This window comes from Protopterus annectens, chromosome 11.part0 (genome assembly GCF_019279795.1).
Source record: "Protopterus annectens isolate FY-2018-M chromosome 11.part0, PAN1.0, whole genome shotgun sequence".
Lineage (NCBI taxonomy): Eukaryota > Metazoa > Chordata > Ceratodontiformes > Protopteridae > Protopterus > Protopterus annectens.
Window position 1 is genome coordinate 1294483214 of NC_056745.1, and position 17227 is coordinate 1294500440.

The following is a 17227-nucleotide window of genomic DNA, read 5'->3' on the forward strand; positions in this document are numbered from 1 at the left end:
GCTGCTTGGAATCCTGTACCACATCCAGTCATTGTAAGTCAACCTGAAGCACCCCTCCTGCTACACCAGGAACTGTTACCACTGTGACTGCCCTATTTCCCAATGAAATTAATAATTTTCCCCCCAAACTTCTACTAAACCTTCAACACCAGCCTGATTCTAACTCCAAGCAGTAACATCCTTCCTAACATCCTTCCCTTCTATACACCCCCCCCTCCAAATGTCCTTCCATCTTGCCAGCCAACAAGCCAAACCATTTCCCAAAAAATGCAAAATTCAAGAGCCCAGCAAGTTCCATGACAGCCTTAATCTGCCATTACCCTGATATTACACGCCTAGAATTGTATTTATTTATTTATTTATATACACCTCCCCCAGTAAATCAAACAAACATGACCTGCCACCCCTAGCAACCCCTAAACAATGCCTTGCTTGGAACAACATCACCATACATGTACACACCCTTAGTCTTTAAGACCTGCCCACTGCTAACAAATCCAATGTACAACAGTGCCAAACTCCCATACTAGCACTGGCCATATGCATAGTCTTGCCACAGAAAACTCACTACCATTCCCACACAATGTGACCCCACCTCACAATATTGTGCCTCTGCCCTACCTGTGGACAACCGTAAATTCTCCATAAACCCCCAACCTTCTTCACCCTGGCCCTGACATACCTCATTGCCACCTGTCCCCAAACTATTCCAAAACTGTACTCTGATGTGCCTTAAATAATAAAGTAGGGTTACCTGCAACCTCATTGTGGACGACTCCAGCAGCAGAAACATCCACCTCCAGCAGAGTCCATCACATTTTGAATCCACATCCTTCAGGACACCAGCTGATACACAATCTGTGCTTCCCCATCTGCACCACATCATGCACTGCCCCTGTGGTGGGCACATCCCCTGTGACAGCGTGCCTCCACTGCTGCACCTGCTTTCCACATGTCTTCCCCAATTATGTTCTCCTCTTTCCCACCTGACTCACCAGGCTCTCTGTCAACTGAACAACTAAATGGGCAACCGTAAATTCACGGCAAGGGTCCACCCATGTCCCTCTTGGACAAGAATAGAAAGTAGTGCATGTGGAAATAAGGGTTGTACTTAGCTAACCTATAAGGGGCCTATAGCCCTAATGCTAGTAACTTCCTATGATCCTGCAATTGTTGTGACTCCACCCCACCCACCCTGAACCCCACCAGCACTGACATGCTTTAATGAGCACTAAATAAAATAAAATTACCTGTAACCTCATTGTGCGCCACTCCAGCAACTGGAACTTCCACATCAACAGACTCCATTACCTTTGAAATCCACTTCCTTCAAGCCAGTAACTGTTGCCCATTTTGCACACCCTCGTGTGTCCTCATTGCTCACCACTGCTTCCACCATCTGTGAGCTCACCATGTAGCACCACAGCAACTGGTACACCCATCACAACACCATCTGCAAAGAAAAAGACAAAAGTAAATCCTCTAAATGCAAGAGAGGGTTCCACCTTATACCCATATATTCCACATTATAGCAGCCGCATTCCTTAGCTTGGTACTGGAAAGAAAAACAGTCAGTGCAATGAATAATTTAACCATTCCATATCTTTGACAGTACCAGACATTACAGAACCTGCGTGGCATCCGTGATAAAGGAGAGGCTTTACCTAACATAACACCCCAGAACATAACCAAACCCCAAACAGATCTCAGAATATACTACACCGTAATCATTCCTACCAAACTTAAAAGGCAAACAAAAGCCCTATTTATCTGTGAAACAGAGCTGTCCTATTCCAACAAACTGGTGTTGCATCAACAGGAATCCATTGAAGGATAGCAGTTCAAAACCATCTGTCCGTTCATCCCAAATAAAGGTTCTGCACCAATCTGACTCACGTGATGGGCATGCAGCCTAAAGTTCAAGGACACCCCGTATTAGGCCTTCAAACCCTAGCCATATTAAGCCCAAAGCCAAGGGCAATCTGTGAAAATATGTACCGTTGCGAGGTATGAATTGTGAAAGGGTGTGAAGTCTGAACAAATGCCTATAATTATTTTACAACTTCAAATTATAACAATTTGCCAGAAACCCCTGATTGTATTAAAACAGACTAAAACTGTGATGCTAAGCTCCAGGTCTTACCTACTTTCTAGATAAATGGCATGGCTTGCCCCCCTCCCTCCACACAAAGCACACGGAGGAACAGCTAGGCTGCATAGAGCTACCTGAGACCTCCCCAAATTAACATGTTATAGTACCATGCTACTCAACACCTACCCTGAAATGCTGGTGTGAGCCCCTACCAAACAACCCCAACATAAAAGCCACTAAGTGTTAGAATAACTGCTTATCCTAAACACTTCAGACACTGCTTGAATCCCTCTGCTCTAATCACTGACCTTAAGTGAAAACATCAAGGTATTATGTCTGATTGTAGAAAAGTTCTAACTGCTTCAATATTGTATGTATTCTGCATAAATATACTATGGCCTTATATTTGTGATACACTGTGTATGTATTTGAGGAGCATTTCTCCCTGGGCCTCCACTGAAAAGGGGCATACTATACCCATGTACCAGTAAATTAGCATGTATGTTCTGAAGGATATTAAGTCCGCTACTCAAGTGTCTGTTATCATAATTTTTTTAGACCGGAATCCGTTGTCATAGTTTGCCAGAAGATCACGATTTTATGAGAATGGACAAAAATTATGAGGCAACATCTGGACATTCTACGAAATATGTCCAATTGAGAGACATGCAGCAACACCACATTTGTCACGGGGGCAGTAACTAGTCCCCATGCCATACCACTCAATCTATTAGAGTGAGAAATCTCTACAAAGCCATATATAAAAGTGAGACAAATGACCCAAAAGGGATAATTTTTAGATCTTGCGCCTACAAACCTAAAAAGTTTGGTTTTGCGTTAGCATAAATTTTCTGACAGGTATGAAGCCCAAAAACACAAATGTTCATCACTATTTATAACTTCAGTCCTAACAATTTGCCACTGATTTACCAGAGATCTACCATTTTATGAAACGCACCAAGAATGATGTAAAATCCATATGTTCTACAAAAGTCATGGACTCTCTGTAAAGTCAGGGAATCAGGGACATTTGACAAGTATACAAAGTGCTGAGAAGGCCGAAATCTGTATAGTTAAGATGTACACCTTGCACTCGACTTTTAGATGACACCGCTCATTGAGCTGCTCTAACGGCACCTGCACATGCGTGACAATAACCATTCCTCATGCTGCTACTCGGCTTGTGGAATGTTGCTCTACAAACCACACCAACAACATTCACCACTAAGGAAAAAAAAATGATCCAAAATAAGAACTAAACCTGGGCATTCCATGTAACTCTGTGCAGTTGAGATGTATGATGACCACACTTCCCAACCATCCCCCTACCCCTGTAACAGTCATCACCACTCCACGCATGCTCACCAACCGACAGCCACAAGCACCTCACAACTAGAATGAAAGCCAACTCACTTCTTACCTTATATATATTTTATTACAATTATCATCTTCACAGTGCTAGCCCCTCCACACCCGCAAGAGTCTTCCATATTCCTTTCTCCTTTCCAACTTTATGACTCAGCTGTAACCAGCAGCATCAACTTCCAAATTCCTTCAGTCAACCTCTCCAGTGCAGCTATTGTGCACTACAGTTAAACATGTTAGGCATAAAGAATATTGGCTCTTAGAATGATCCAGATGATACTAGATCAATGATTTTCATGCAATTATATGGCTAGTGAAAGTCTCAGGTCATGTCAAATCAATGACTGGACAATAAAACTGTATATATACATACATACATATATATATATATATATATATATATATATATATATATATATATATATATTTTGTGTTTCAGTACATAACAGTTATTTGTGGAATTAGTAAAAGATAAATAAAGTGTTTGATACTGGTACCTTTCAAAACATTCACCCCATGATATAATAAAAGCTGTTTATGCAACTGATATACAGGCGCAGCTATATAAGTCCCGGATCCTTCAACACATCAAACTGCAACCACAAGTAGCTGAACTGCAGGGGAGCATGGCAATGACACCAAACAAGTATGCAGCCTGTGAAAAGGCATCCGTGGCCCAACTACACCTCACCCAACTGCCAGAGTACCTCAAGATGAAGCCACTACCACCACCAACACCAATAATAGCACTCACCTCGCAGAAGCCAAAAAGGCAGTAAAAGTCAACAAAAGGTAAGTCTGCACCCCTATGCTGAGAAAGACCTATTGTGAACTCCTTACCTTTGGCAAGAGCCATGTTCCACTTGCAGCCCAGAAAGTTTATAACGTTCCTGGATACCAAGGATTTTAGCAAGCATGCTCTCCCACAGGAAAATGTAATATGTATGGAATGAGACTGTCCCAGATTTATGAGAACTGACAAATGTTATGCAGCCAAAACCTGGTCCATCTGCGGATTCCACATGTCCATTAAACTTTACATCTCCCCCTCCCCTACCAATCAACACTACCCATACATGCACTGCAAGTCTTGTGGCCCAGAAAAACACCTTAAACAGTCTTATCAGATGGCTGAAAGTAATACAAGGAAAAAAAAAAAATTATGAGGTTAATATTTGCATCTACCACACCCTTGCTGCATATATAATACTGCTACTTATATATACTGTAACTTAATCTCCATTACCCACCATTGTTAAGCCAAGGCCTACCTGCACCAGCCGTACCTACAGGTCATCTTGGACGTAAACTCACAATAGCAAGTTCACAACAAAATGTGATTCCTCACCCAGTTACACTTGCATAACTTATTAAGCTCCTCCCTACCCTTACCTCATTTCCTCCAAATTATCCTACTTTCCTATTTAACCCTTTCCTCCCCTTACCCCAACTAGCTTCTTCCCTTACCCTGATAAGACCCATTACTACTTCTCTCTAAACCCCACCTAAAAATGTCCCTGGACATATTGGTCTGTTACCAAACCTCATTTATCCATTTATATTCCATTGATTCAGTGGTAGCAACAATGTCTCCCACTCTATGGTTTAATGTCATTTTTTGTAACACTCTAAACTGAAAGGAGTGGTCATGTCCACAACACAATATATGCTTATATAAAGCATTAGTACGCAATTTTCTACGAATGTTGATATAATTATGTCTTACCTGCATAAAAAACTTGCACATTTTACACAATAGCAAGATAAATGACATTATCAGTAAGGCAGGTGGCAAATGTCTAAAAAATAAGTTTTCTTAGAGATATGGTGTATAAATTCTGTATCAATATTTATATATTTACAAAAATTACCGTTATAATGGGAATTATTTGTTTTTTCTTCACTGTATATTGTTTACATTGATTACACTTAAAGTCTTTATAACATAATAACTGTTTAAGGTTTTTTTCTTTCTTATAAACAAAATGTGGTCTTTCATTAATAATCCTACAAAGATCATTATCTGATCGTAATATATTCCAGTTTTTCTCTATAATTTTCCTGATCTGCTGAGTTTGTCTGTTATATTTAGTTATGTAACTAAGTGGCCAATTTCTACTATCTGATACATCCTTATTGGTGGTAGAAGCTTGGTCACTGTACAGATAGGGGCATGCTGTTCCTTCTTGCTCAAACATCACATATTCAATTTGTTCTTTAACTAAAGTAGTATTATTTCCCCTAGAATAAAAGTCACTTGCCATATGGTCTAGTTCTTTCTTAAATCCTTCCTCTTTAGCATTTAGCCTACTTGCTTGTAGGAGTTGACTTTTTACAACACCTTTATATATATGGTGAGCATGCATGCTGTTAGCATGCAGATATCTAGTCATTTGAACATCTTTTCTATGTATTGATGTATGTATCTCACCATTAGTAACAGACAAAGTAATATCTAGAAAATTAATACTTTCTTTTTAAAATTTTAAGTCAAAGTCAAGGAAATCAACACTTTCACGTAGTTATTATACAAAAAATTCTAAAGATTTATTATCACCGTTCCAAAAAAGGAAGATGTCATCCATGAAATGTTTGTAAAATTTCAACTGACTTCTTTTAAAATTAATATTTGACAAAGTTGAATCATATATATAAGTGGCTAAATTATTTTACGGCTGATGCCAACACCTGGCTTGAATACTATAAATAGTATTAAATAGTATTAAGCCTATACTAAAGTTAAAACAATGTATTATTTAATTGCATATGAGAAGTTAGAGCTTTAGTTCTTTTAAAACTATTATTTTAGTTTTATATATAAAATGTTCCTCATGCAGATCATTGATAATTAAAGGGTTATTTTTTTTAGGCTAAGTGGTTCTATCTGATAGGCTGGTTGTGGTTTTAAGCACTTTTTAATTACTCAATTAATTGTCTGTATTGTTTGCACTGAAAAAGAGTGTTTAACTCGATAGCTTTGCAGTGCATAATAAACAGCCTTGCGTATTGTGTGATGGTTGGACTTCCTTTAGTTTTTTTTTTTTATATTTATTTTTTTACTTTATAGTCCATTTAGCTGGGTATCCTGTTTATATATTCTTTACTTACCTTTAAATCCTTACCTACTTTTGTTTTTTTGCTTTTTTTTTTTTTGAGTGATATTTACTGTGATCTTATGTTTGCATGCATGTATATATAACTAAAGAAACACCTGAAGACATCACTAGTCTGTAACAAGTTAAGTGTATTGTTTATTAGCTTCTCCTTCAATGCACACTAGAGTATATTTGAATAATCAAGGGTCACTTTGTTATTATATAGAAACCTTCACAAAACATTATGGACACTATTATATCACAGTGTTTATTCTTCACATGCTAGTTGGCAGCAGTCAAACTATTGTACATTTACAAATATAGATTCTGGGAATTTTACCCCTTTCAATTATGTGGACTACATTTACAAATATTAATACAAATTCCACATTAATTTTGTTTTTATAGCCCATTGAGCAAAAATTAAATAGTTGCATAATCTTTTTTATCTTGCATTATTATACTGTCACCCTCAACTTCTTGCATATATTCAGACTAACAGTATGGCAAATACATGTTTATCCTTGTAAAATGAATACAACAAGCCATAATCTTTCAAATTATACACTTTGATATATGTGTAAATATCAGAACAAATGGCAACCTTTTATAGCCATTTTAGTGCTGTTAGATCTATTAGATAGTTGGATCTAGTCTGTATATCTCAAAAAGAATTAAGTACTAGTAATAATTCTCACCTTGAATCAATGAGTTAACTTATGCAGCCCACATGAATCTAATTTAGACACAACAGTTTATATGCAGAAATAATCAAACATCTAGCAGCATTAAACAACTGCATAGTGATAATCATATGACATTACCATATTATCCTCTTCACCCTTATTAAATATATTTAAGCCTATGACAGTTACAGACATGCATGTTAATCAACTGCAAAACACAGATTTAGATTATACACTCTCATACATAATTTTTGGACCAAATGGCAGCTTTTCATAACAATCTATTTAGTGCAGTTGGACATGTTAAGCAACAGTTGGCTCTGGTCTCTCTACAGATGAAATAATCTTGGCACAGTGTCCTAGTTCTGCAATGAACTGAGTGAATCATAAGTATTCAAACTGTGCACTCTGATATATGGCTAAATATTGAAACAAATGGCAGCCTTTCACTGCAATCCTGATATATTAGGTACCAGGTGGTACTAGTCTGTCCATTGCAAACATGAATTAATATTAACGTAATCATTCTCACCCACTGCCAGTCTGTTAGCCAGGCAATCTACTTGAATGTGCTCTAGCCACGATAGTCTGCATTCAGTAAAAGTTCAAGCACTTGGGAAAATCTAGCCAATTAAACAACTGTATACTCTTTATTGCTGTCCCCATTATCTATTTTAATATTTTCACACTTCAGTAAAGTTACAAATATACATGGTCATTAACTGTAAAATAAACAAATAGATTTTTTTTTCATATTACATATTCTGATATTAAATTAAATATTGAAACTAATGATAATCTCTTATAACAATCTTTTTAGACAGACATAAGTTATAGTTAGCTTTAGTCTGTCCATAATTAAAATAGTCATGATACTCCACCTTTAATGCGTAAAATATTGTTACTTTTGCTGCCTTCTGTTACCCAACTTTAAATATACTGTACTCTATTCATAAATAACTGTGCCATTGAACATGCCTGGTATGCACTATACCTGTTCATCAAAGCCATTAGTCATTTGTAAAGAATGGTACATAATGGGGCAAGACCATGTGCAAGGTCTTGTCCATTATGTGCACTCAGTATGCCTGACTGATTCACAAACAGCACTTCTATGGATCATGAGCTGGTCGCAATGGAGTAAGTTATACATACCCAATTAAACATACATGGGTGATTTTTCATTTGTAAGTAAAGCAGTCCATTTTGCCTGCTAATATGAACACAGAGCAACATATCAGCACTACTTAAAACTTATCTATATATGTACTTGTAATGGAGTGCCTAGTGTTGCAGGCCAGCCTGCTACTACAACCAGATTTATCATGCCCCTTACACACAGTGATGTTGTCAAGCTCCCTAAAAGGAGCTCACACAGCACCAGACCCTCCGGTACCATATTATACTAAGGGCTACACCCTTAATATGGATCCCATAATGACTGTAATATCTTTACAAGCTGCAATCAGACATGATGGCAGAGCATAGAGTAGTGCTTCCTTGCCCCCTTTCTCCTTTGGTTTATAGATAACCCATCTCCATCCTGTATTTCTCCTCTATTGGGAACTCTTCCATTATTTCCATTGGGGATGTCCATTCCTACGAACCAGTCAAACCTACTTGCCTGTAACAAAATGCTTCTTTTGAAGGTGTATTCCCAATCATTTGAATGCCTTTCCCTCCATATGTCCAGCAGGCACCTTGCCTCTTTCATTTCTTGGGCTAGTTCTTGTCTTATCATTTTGTTAGATTCCTTCTTCCATATAACTGATCCTTTTGCAGTTCTGTGATGACATTGTACTCTCACCCTGGTTATTTCTATTCCCTCTCTTCTTGTTTGTACACAGGTAGTACACAGGTACTACAGTACTTATCACCTCGATACAGCACTCTTGTTATAGAAAGTACCCCAAAAAAGCAAACCCCATTTCTCGGTCACCCACATCCCCCAGAACCTTTTCTTATGTTTTTCTGTCTATTCCTTCTAGCATGTCGAGGGATCAGTTGCTAATGTCCTCTCCTGCTCAGCTGGTGAACCTGGGAATATTGAGGCAATGTTGCAATTGCCTCATGTACACAGACAATCCTCTCCTCCTCCCACAAAACACAAATACATGCGGAAGATGCAACTATACGGCCAAACTGGAGGCTGAGCTCTCTCAACATAGGACTGGCATGACCAGACAGGAGGAGAAGGTAACCACACACACTATAGACCCAGTCTCACATAATACCATCACAACCTCAAATCATACACATAAACACACAAAGACATACTCGGAGGCTCTGATCAAAAATCTACCAAAACAGCAGAGGCCACCAAAGCAGACACCCAAACAACTACCACCTCAGAACACAACACCTGCAACACATAGACCACACAGTCAGAGTGTCAAGCAGTCACAGCCCTTAAGGCCAAACACAATGCCAGACACACTAGTCATTGGTGACTCCATAGTCAGACACGCTGACGTCCCGCTCACCAGACTGAGTAAGGAGAAGGTCACAGTAAGCTGCCTGTCGGGTGCTAGAATCCGCCACATAACGCATGCACTCAGGTCTTTCAACAGCAGGTACAAGTATGACTCAATCATTGTCCACGCTGGTGTTAACGACCTGAGATGTACCTCCTTGGACTACATGAAAAGAGACATAGAGGAGCTCTCTCATTATGTAGCCCAAGCAGGTATGACCCTGACCTTGAGCAGTATCCTACCTTCACCAAGAATGATGCCACAATACAGAGATAAGATGATCAGCTTTAACAATTGGCTTAAACTCTGGTGTCATTCAAAGGGGATCCAATGTCTGTCTGCCTGGGATGACATGCTGGACAAGCCACGCTGCTTGGCAAGGGACGGCTTGGACTTGCCACGCCTGGGATTGCGGATTTTGGCAAAGGCTCTTGCCACCCCCATAGTGCCTTTTTTAGGCAAGGCTCAAATTCTAAACCTACCACCCTACAACAAAACAAAGAAAAAAAACTAAGGGTAATGCTGCTCAATGCCAGAAGTCTCAACCTCAAGATGCACGCACTCGAGGCCCTTCTCAGTATGGAGAACATCGATGTCTGTGCTGTGACAGAAACCTGGTTCAAGGCTCCTGAGAGCACCCCAGCACTATCAGGTTTTACCTCATATCATGCGTTCCGGCCCCAAAACCCGGACAATACCAAGAAAGGAGGAGGGTATCCATATTCATCAAGGACACCCACACCTCAAGATTGGTGGCATCGCCGATGCATCGGAAACCATCCAGGTGCAATTAACCATAGGCAAGATTGCTCTGCAATTTGTAGCATGTTACAGGCCACCCTCGCAAACTCAGGAACCTCATATGGCCTTCCTGAAAACACTGGAGGATAAATGTATCTCCGAACACCATCATACTAGGTGACTTCAACTACCCTAATATAGACTGGGAACACTACTCAAGCCCAAACACTCTAGCCCAAAAGTTCCTGGAATTCATAAACTCAAATGCCATGGAACAACTAGTCACCATCCCCACAAGAGGAGAAAACATACTTGATCTCATCATCACGAACATGGGAGCACAATGTTCAACGCCGAAGTATACCCCTCACTGGTGAGATCTGATCACAAACTAATCTCGCTGGAGGTCCTCATCCCGCCCCACCGAAATGAAAAAGACCACAGTAAAGAACTTCTCGAAGCCGACTTCACACTTCTAAAGACTAGTGTGGTCTCCTTTAAGGCCCCTGAGCGGCGGTTAACATTACTCAAACCGCTGAATCACTTACAAATGCCTTCTACCAGCACCTGCAGGGCTGCATGGATCAGGCAATCCCAAGCAAAACAAAGACTCTTTGTACCAAAGGCAAGCGTCCAGTCTGGTGGACCCCAGCCATAAACAAACTCTACAACAAAAGGAGAAAGCTACTACAAGATAGAGCAAAATCCTTAAAAGGTAAGACACCGCTGATCACTATAAGTACAAAGCTAAGAGCTCTCATAAAATCATCCAAAGCTAATTTTGAGAAAAAAATAGCTAAGGACTCTAAACACAACCATAAGGCATTCTTTAGCTATGTCAGAAACCTAGGAGGAAACTCCCAGATATGCTCAGAATTAGTTCAAAATGATGTGAAGATTACTGATCCTACAGACATTGCCAACATACTGGCTGACAGGTTCAGTGCAAACTTCTCCCCCCCCCTAAAGGAGAGATATCTATACCAAATGATTGTAGCCCCCCAAACATCTCTAACGCCCAGGTGAGAACTGCTCTCTCCAAGGCTAAGAACACAGCATCCATGGGACCTGATGGTGTCCCCAGCTGTGTGCTCCATGAACTCAACGAGGAATTAAACCCACAGTTAGGACAGCTGTTTAATCTTAGTCTCACCTCCGGATACGTACCCAGGGAGTGGCGCACAGTGACTGTGGTCTCACTCCACAAAGGCGGTGCCTCCACCGACCCTGGAAATTACCGTCCCATTAGCTTGACAAGCCTTATCTGCAAAGCCATGGAGAGGATCATAATGAATCTCATAAATAAAGACATAGGGAACTTGCAGACTTTGGATCCAACCCAGTTTGGCTTTGTCAAAGGCAGATCATGCCTTTTAAACTTGGTTGACTTTTTCGAAACAGTCACCAAGGCCATTGACGAGGGAAAGGCAGTCCATACAGCCTACCTAGACCTGGCGAAGGCTTTTGATACAATACCTCACTCGGGTATCATTGAAAAACTCATCAACTTAAATGTAAACCCATACATTACAAGATGGGTTGCAAACTGGCTGAGTGACAGAACCCACAGGGTCAGAGTTGCTGGCGCCATGTCAGACTCAAAGCCTGTCACAAGTGGTATCCCACAGGGCTCATTCCTGAGCACACTCTTGTTTGGCATCTACTTTTCTGAAGTACAAGCAAACACAGGAGGGTTATGGCTGACAAAGTTTGCAGATGACTGCAAACTGGGCGCCGTAGTTGAAAACACATCCAACACAGATATCCTTCAGAAGGGTCTCACAGAAACGGATAACTGGTGCCAGAGCCATGGCCTGAAGTTAAATGCCAAGAAATGCATAGTCATACCCTTCGGGAAAAATAAGGTTACCCCTAGCTACCATATAGGTGGCAATCCCCTGAACACAGAAGAAGTTATTAGGGACCTGGGAACCCAGGTTGACAGTAGCCTTTCATTCGACACTCATATTGCTAAAGTAGTTAGGAAGACCTTCTACATTGCCCACCTTATCATGAAGGGATTCACATCTAGATCAAGGGAAGTCATAGTCTCCCTATACTCATCACTCATCAGACCAATGATCGAGTACAATGCCCCATTCGAATGTATCTGACCCGACACTTGCAGCAGCTGGAGAGGCCACAAAGTTCCTCACCAAAAGGATAAAGGGTCTCAAAATCTGTCTTATGCTGCCCAACTGAAAGAACTCCAGTTATATTCAGTTGCTTACCGCTTGCTCAGAGGTGACCTATGCCTGACATACAAGGCCATGTCAAACCCAGATTTGATGAACATGCTTCATCTCAAAAAAATCTAGATCCTCAGAGCCACAAGGCGGGAGACTTAAACCTCGACACGGTTATTAATAGGATGTGCTGGAGGGATAGATTCATCACCCAAAGACTCCCTATGCTGTGGAACAAAATCCCGGTTTATGTGAGGCAGAGCACCTCGCTGGCCTTGTTCAAGAGGAATCTTGACCAATGGATGGGAGATCGCAGATACACCCCAGGGGTTACCTCAGTGTCACTGCTCGACAGAGGCACAGCAAAATAATGGGCATAGTTTCTCCAAACTAAAGGAGTGGCGTAAGCCACAAAACTATGGGCTAGGCTTATAAATGCCCTCGGGCAGATAGCCTAGTATGAACCTATGAACCTATGAACCTAAATGTTCTTATAGAAGCCTTCTTCATCTTATTGTTCAACATGCACCCTCTTCCATTCCCTGCCAGATGGTCCATCTACATGCCCACTGTGGTTTACATATCCCACATTTTATTACTTTTTCTGTGATTATAAGAAGACCTCTATGAACCACAATTGCCACTTCCCATTTCCTACCCCTACCTTGTTCATTTCATCCTTTAAGTAGTCAAAACGTAGTATTGTTGCCCCATTTCTAATGTTCATTCTTTTTTTCTTGTAATATAGCAATGTATCCCTCATCCATTCATCTAGCTATTCATCTGTCCACAACCCATTTTTCCACATGCATTGGGGTGTCACTTTAATGGTGACAATCATCTATAGCCAAGGTTCACACTGTCAGGGGGCTAGCCCTGCTGTGGCTGTTCTTCCATACTACACATTTGCACACACACACACTCACACCTATGGCCAATTTAGAATGTCTCGCCCACGTACGGCATGTCTTTGGAATGATGGAGGAAACTGTAGCACCCAGAGGAAACCCATGCAAACACAGGGATGACAAGCAAACTCCACATAGAAGGTCCCCCGGCTGAGAATTGAGCCAGAGAACCTCTTGCTGTGAGGTGACAATGCAATCCACTATACTACTGTGCCATCTCAACTGCACCACTGTGCACGTCTCCCTTATCATCTGTAAATGTTCCTGTATTATTTCTTCTGATAGGATTAGATGAGCCTCCAGGAATAAAAGAATATCAGTAATATATAATAGGACTCTAAATGTTAGTTTGATGGCTGTCCTGCTTTCAACCATAACTTTCCCCTAAAGAACAAATGTGATATCTCCAAATACAGCAAAATGAATTTGAAGAAGAAGGCATAGTGCCTTGAACGTTTTGAGATATGTCACTGTTAGACAAAGGCAGCCTGTAAATGCTTGACCACCCATGCCCAAACCTACATATACCCCTTAAAATAACCCTAGGGTATCAAAACTTGTCAGATGCATTTAAAAAGCATGACTAGGCCTAAAAATACCCCTTGAGGTCTTTAGCCTAGTAATCACCTATGAACCTAAAGGAGATCAAAAGCAATTTGCAAATTCCAGCAATTTTTCTAATGTTCCCAGTCAACACAACTAAACAACAGAGTAGCTATCCAGTCCTTTTTCTAAAGAATGGCTTAGCAAACTTATCAAAAGCCTATTGAATGTCATGGAAAAAAACAACTAATAAAATATGCTGGCAGAATGATTTTCACCATAGCATTTGCATATTTGTAAAGGACAAGATCTACATGGTGTTGACAGATTGAACAAGGATATTGTATGCATAATTATGAAGAATACAAGGTTATTAGAAGGATTTCCAGGTGTATAAAGAAGTTGTAAAAAAGAAGTTGCTAAGCAGAAGACCACACCCTTTAAAAAAAGCAAATGCATACACAAATCTGGATTGTACAGCTTTTTAGATTATGTGAAAGTTCTGAGATGAGTCGTGTTAGGTATACGTTTCTTTTCCTTTTAATGTGTTCGGAACTGTATAATTAACTGATCTAAAATGAAGTTTTTTTGGCTACATCCAAAAACAAAAAAAAAAAAAGAAGTTAAAAAGTAAACACAACAAGCATATTGAATAAAATTACTAAAATTACTAAAATTACTAATCCTGGAATCTACAGACTATATAGCAATGGACAAAATAACAATTATGCAATTACAGGATTGACCCTCTGATGCAGTAACAATGATCAAAACAGGTTTAAGAAGGAAGTTCTGTAATGCCTGGGTTAACATGATTGATAGACCTCGATGCTTTGCCAGAGATGGCATGCATCTGTCACCCCTGGGCTTCCGGATACTGGCCAAGGCTCTTGCCACTCCTACAGTGCCTTTTTTAGGTGGTATTCCAAAGACCAAATTACCACTTTAACAGCTACAAAGAAATGCAATCTGAGGGTCATGCTGCTGAATGCTAGAAGTCTAAATCTCAAAATGCACACATCTGAAGCACTCCTTAAAAAAGAGAACATCAACATTTATGCTGTAACAGAGACCTGGTTCAAGGCAGAAGAAAGCACCCCTACACTACCAGGCTATAACTCATTCCACACCTTTCGGCCCCAGAACTTGGACCGAAACTCCAAAGGAAGTGGTGTTTCCATATTCATAAAGGATGAACACACCTCCAGACTGGTAGTCCAACATAATGCATCAGAGATACTTCAGATGCAGCTAACATTGGGTAAGACAGACATTCAGGTCATCACCTGCTACAGGTCCCCAACCATGTCCCAAGACTCACACGTCACATTCTTAAGAACCATGGAGAATATTAGGATCCAATCGAACACTCTTATACTGGGTGACTTCAACTACCCCTTCACTAACTGGGAAAACTACTCATGTAACAATACACTTGTCCAACGTTTCCTGGAATTCATTAATTGCAATGCCCTGGACCAGCTTGTTCTTACCCCCACTAGAGGTAGCAACATCCTTGACATGGTCATTACTAACATGGGTGACCATTTCTCTACACCAATACTCAACTCCTCCCTGGTTAGATCCGACCAGAAATTAATCACCTTGGAAATCTTCATCCCTCCCACCCCCCTCGCAAAGGTAACCAACATGAAAAACTTCTCCAAAGCTAACTTTGGACTCCTAAAAACAGAGGTGGCTAACTTCACAGCACCCATGCAAATGGAGAATAGTTGCATGGCTGCCGAATCATACACCAATGCACTGTACGAACACATACACAAATGCATGGATCTCGCCATACCCAATAGAACTAAGATGCTATCCTCCAAAAAAGGAAGTCAATCTTGTTGGTCCCCTGCCATAAACAAACTCTACAACAGAAGGAGGAAACTGATGTTGAATAAGGTGAAGTCCCTAGAATGGAAAAACGGCCTTATCAACCTCAACAAAAAGTTGAGATCCCTCATCAAATCCTCTAAAGCTAGCTATGAAAACAGAATTGCAGCAGATAGCAAAGACAACCACAAGGCCTTCTATAGTTATGTGAAGAATCTGCATGGCAAAACCTAGATTTGCTCTGAACTACTGCACAATGGAACCTCCTATATCAAGCCAACAGATATTGCCAATATACTGGCCAACAGATTCAGTGCCAACTTTACCCCTATCTCCCCCACCAAAGGACCAATTGCAATACCAGTAGATTGTCAGGCACCCAATATTACTGCTGCACAGGTTAAAACAGCGCTGTCCAAGGCCAAGAATACAGCTTCTATGGGACCAGACAGTATCCCTGGCTGTGTTCTATATGAACTACAGAGTGAACTGGCAACACACCTGTGTGCCCTGTTCAGTCACAGCCTCACCTCAAGCTTTGTCCATAATGAATGGGAGGAACAAGGTGGGAGGTTGGCATAATGGTTTAGGTGCTTACCTTACAGACACAAGATGCAGGGTTTGATTCTCACAGGGAGTAATTGGCTAGGCTCAAAATGGCCCACAAGGGCAGTTAGCCTAGTACTAATCTATGAACCTAAACCACATTAAGAATGGCGCACTGCTACAGTCATCCCTCTCTACAAAGGAGGAGTGACTACAGACCTTGGGAACTATCACCCCATTACCCTGATGAGTTTGATATGCAAAGCTATGGAACGCATCATCATGGACCTAATAAACAAGGATATAGGGAATCTCCAAACTCCGGATCCCACACAGTTTAGTTTTGTGAAGGGTAGATCATGCCTGCTCAACTTGGTCGACTTCTTTGAGTCAGTTACCAGAGCTGTGGATGAAGTCAAGGTAGTTCATACAGCCTACGTTGATCTGGCCAAGGCCTTTGATACCATTCCCCACTCAGGAATCATAGAAAAACCTCACTAAGCTAGGCATCAACCCCTATATCACTGGGGGGGGGGTTGCAACCTGGCTCACAGATAGAACCCACCGTGTGAAAGTACAGTAGCTGAATCCAAGTCAGATGTCTGACCTGTCACGAGTGCAGTCCCACATAGTTTGGTCCTGGGTCCCCTCCTATTTGGTATCTACTTCTCTGAAGTCCAGGCCAACACAAAGGGACTCTGGCTGACAAAGTTTGCAGATGATTGCAAGTTGGGAGCTATTATTAACTCCCC

At 40.8% G+C, this 17227-nt stretch overlaps 1 long non-coding RNA gene across 1 annotated transcript in view; it reads right to left on the reverse strand.

The window, feature by feature from the left end:
• Positions 1 to 17227, reverse strand: part of LOC122814867 — a 325366-nt gene that overhangs the window by 265540 nt on the left and 42599 nt on the right. The window contains exon 2 of the long non-coding RNA XR_006366917.1: positions 1251 to 1453. This is a non-coding gene — a long non-coding RNA (uncharacterized LOC122814867). The remainder of the gene's footprint in view (positions 1 to 1250; positions 1454 to 17227) is intronic.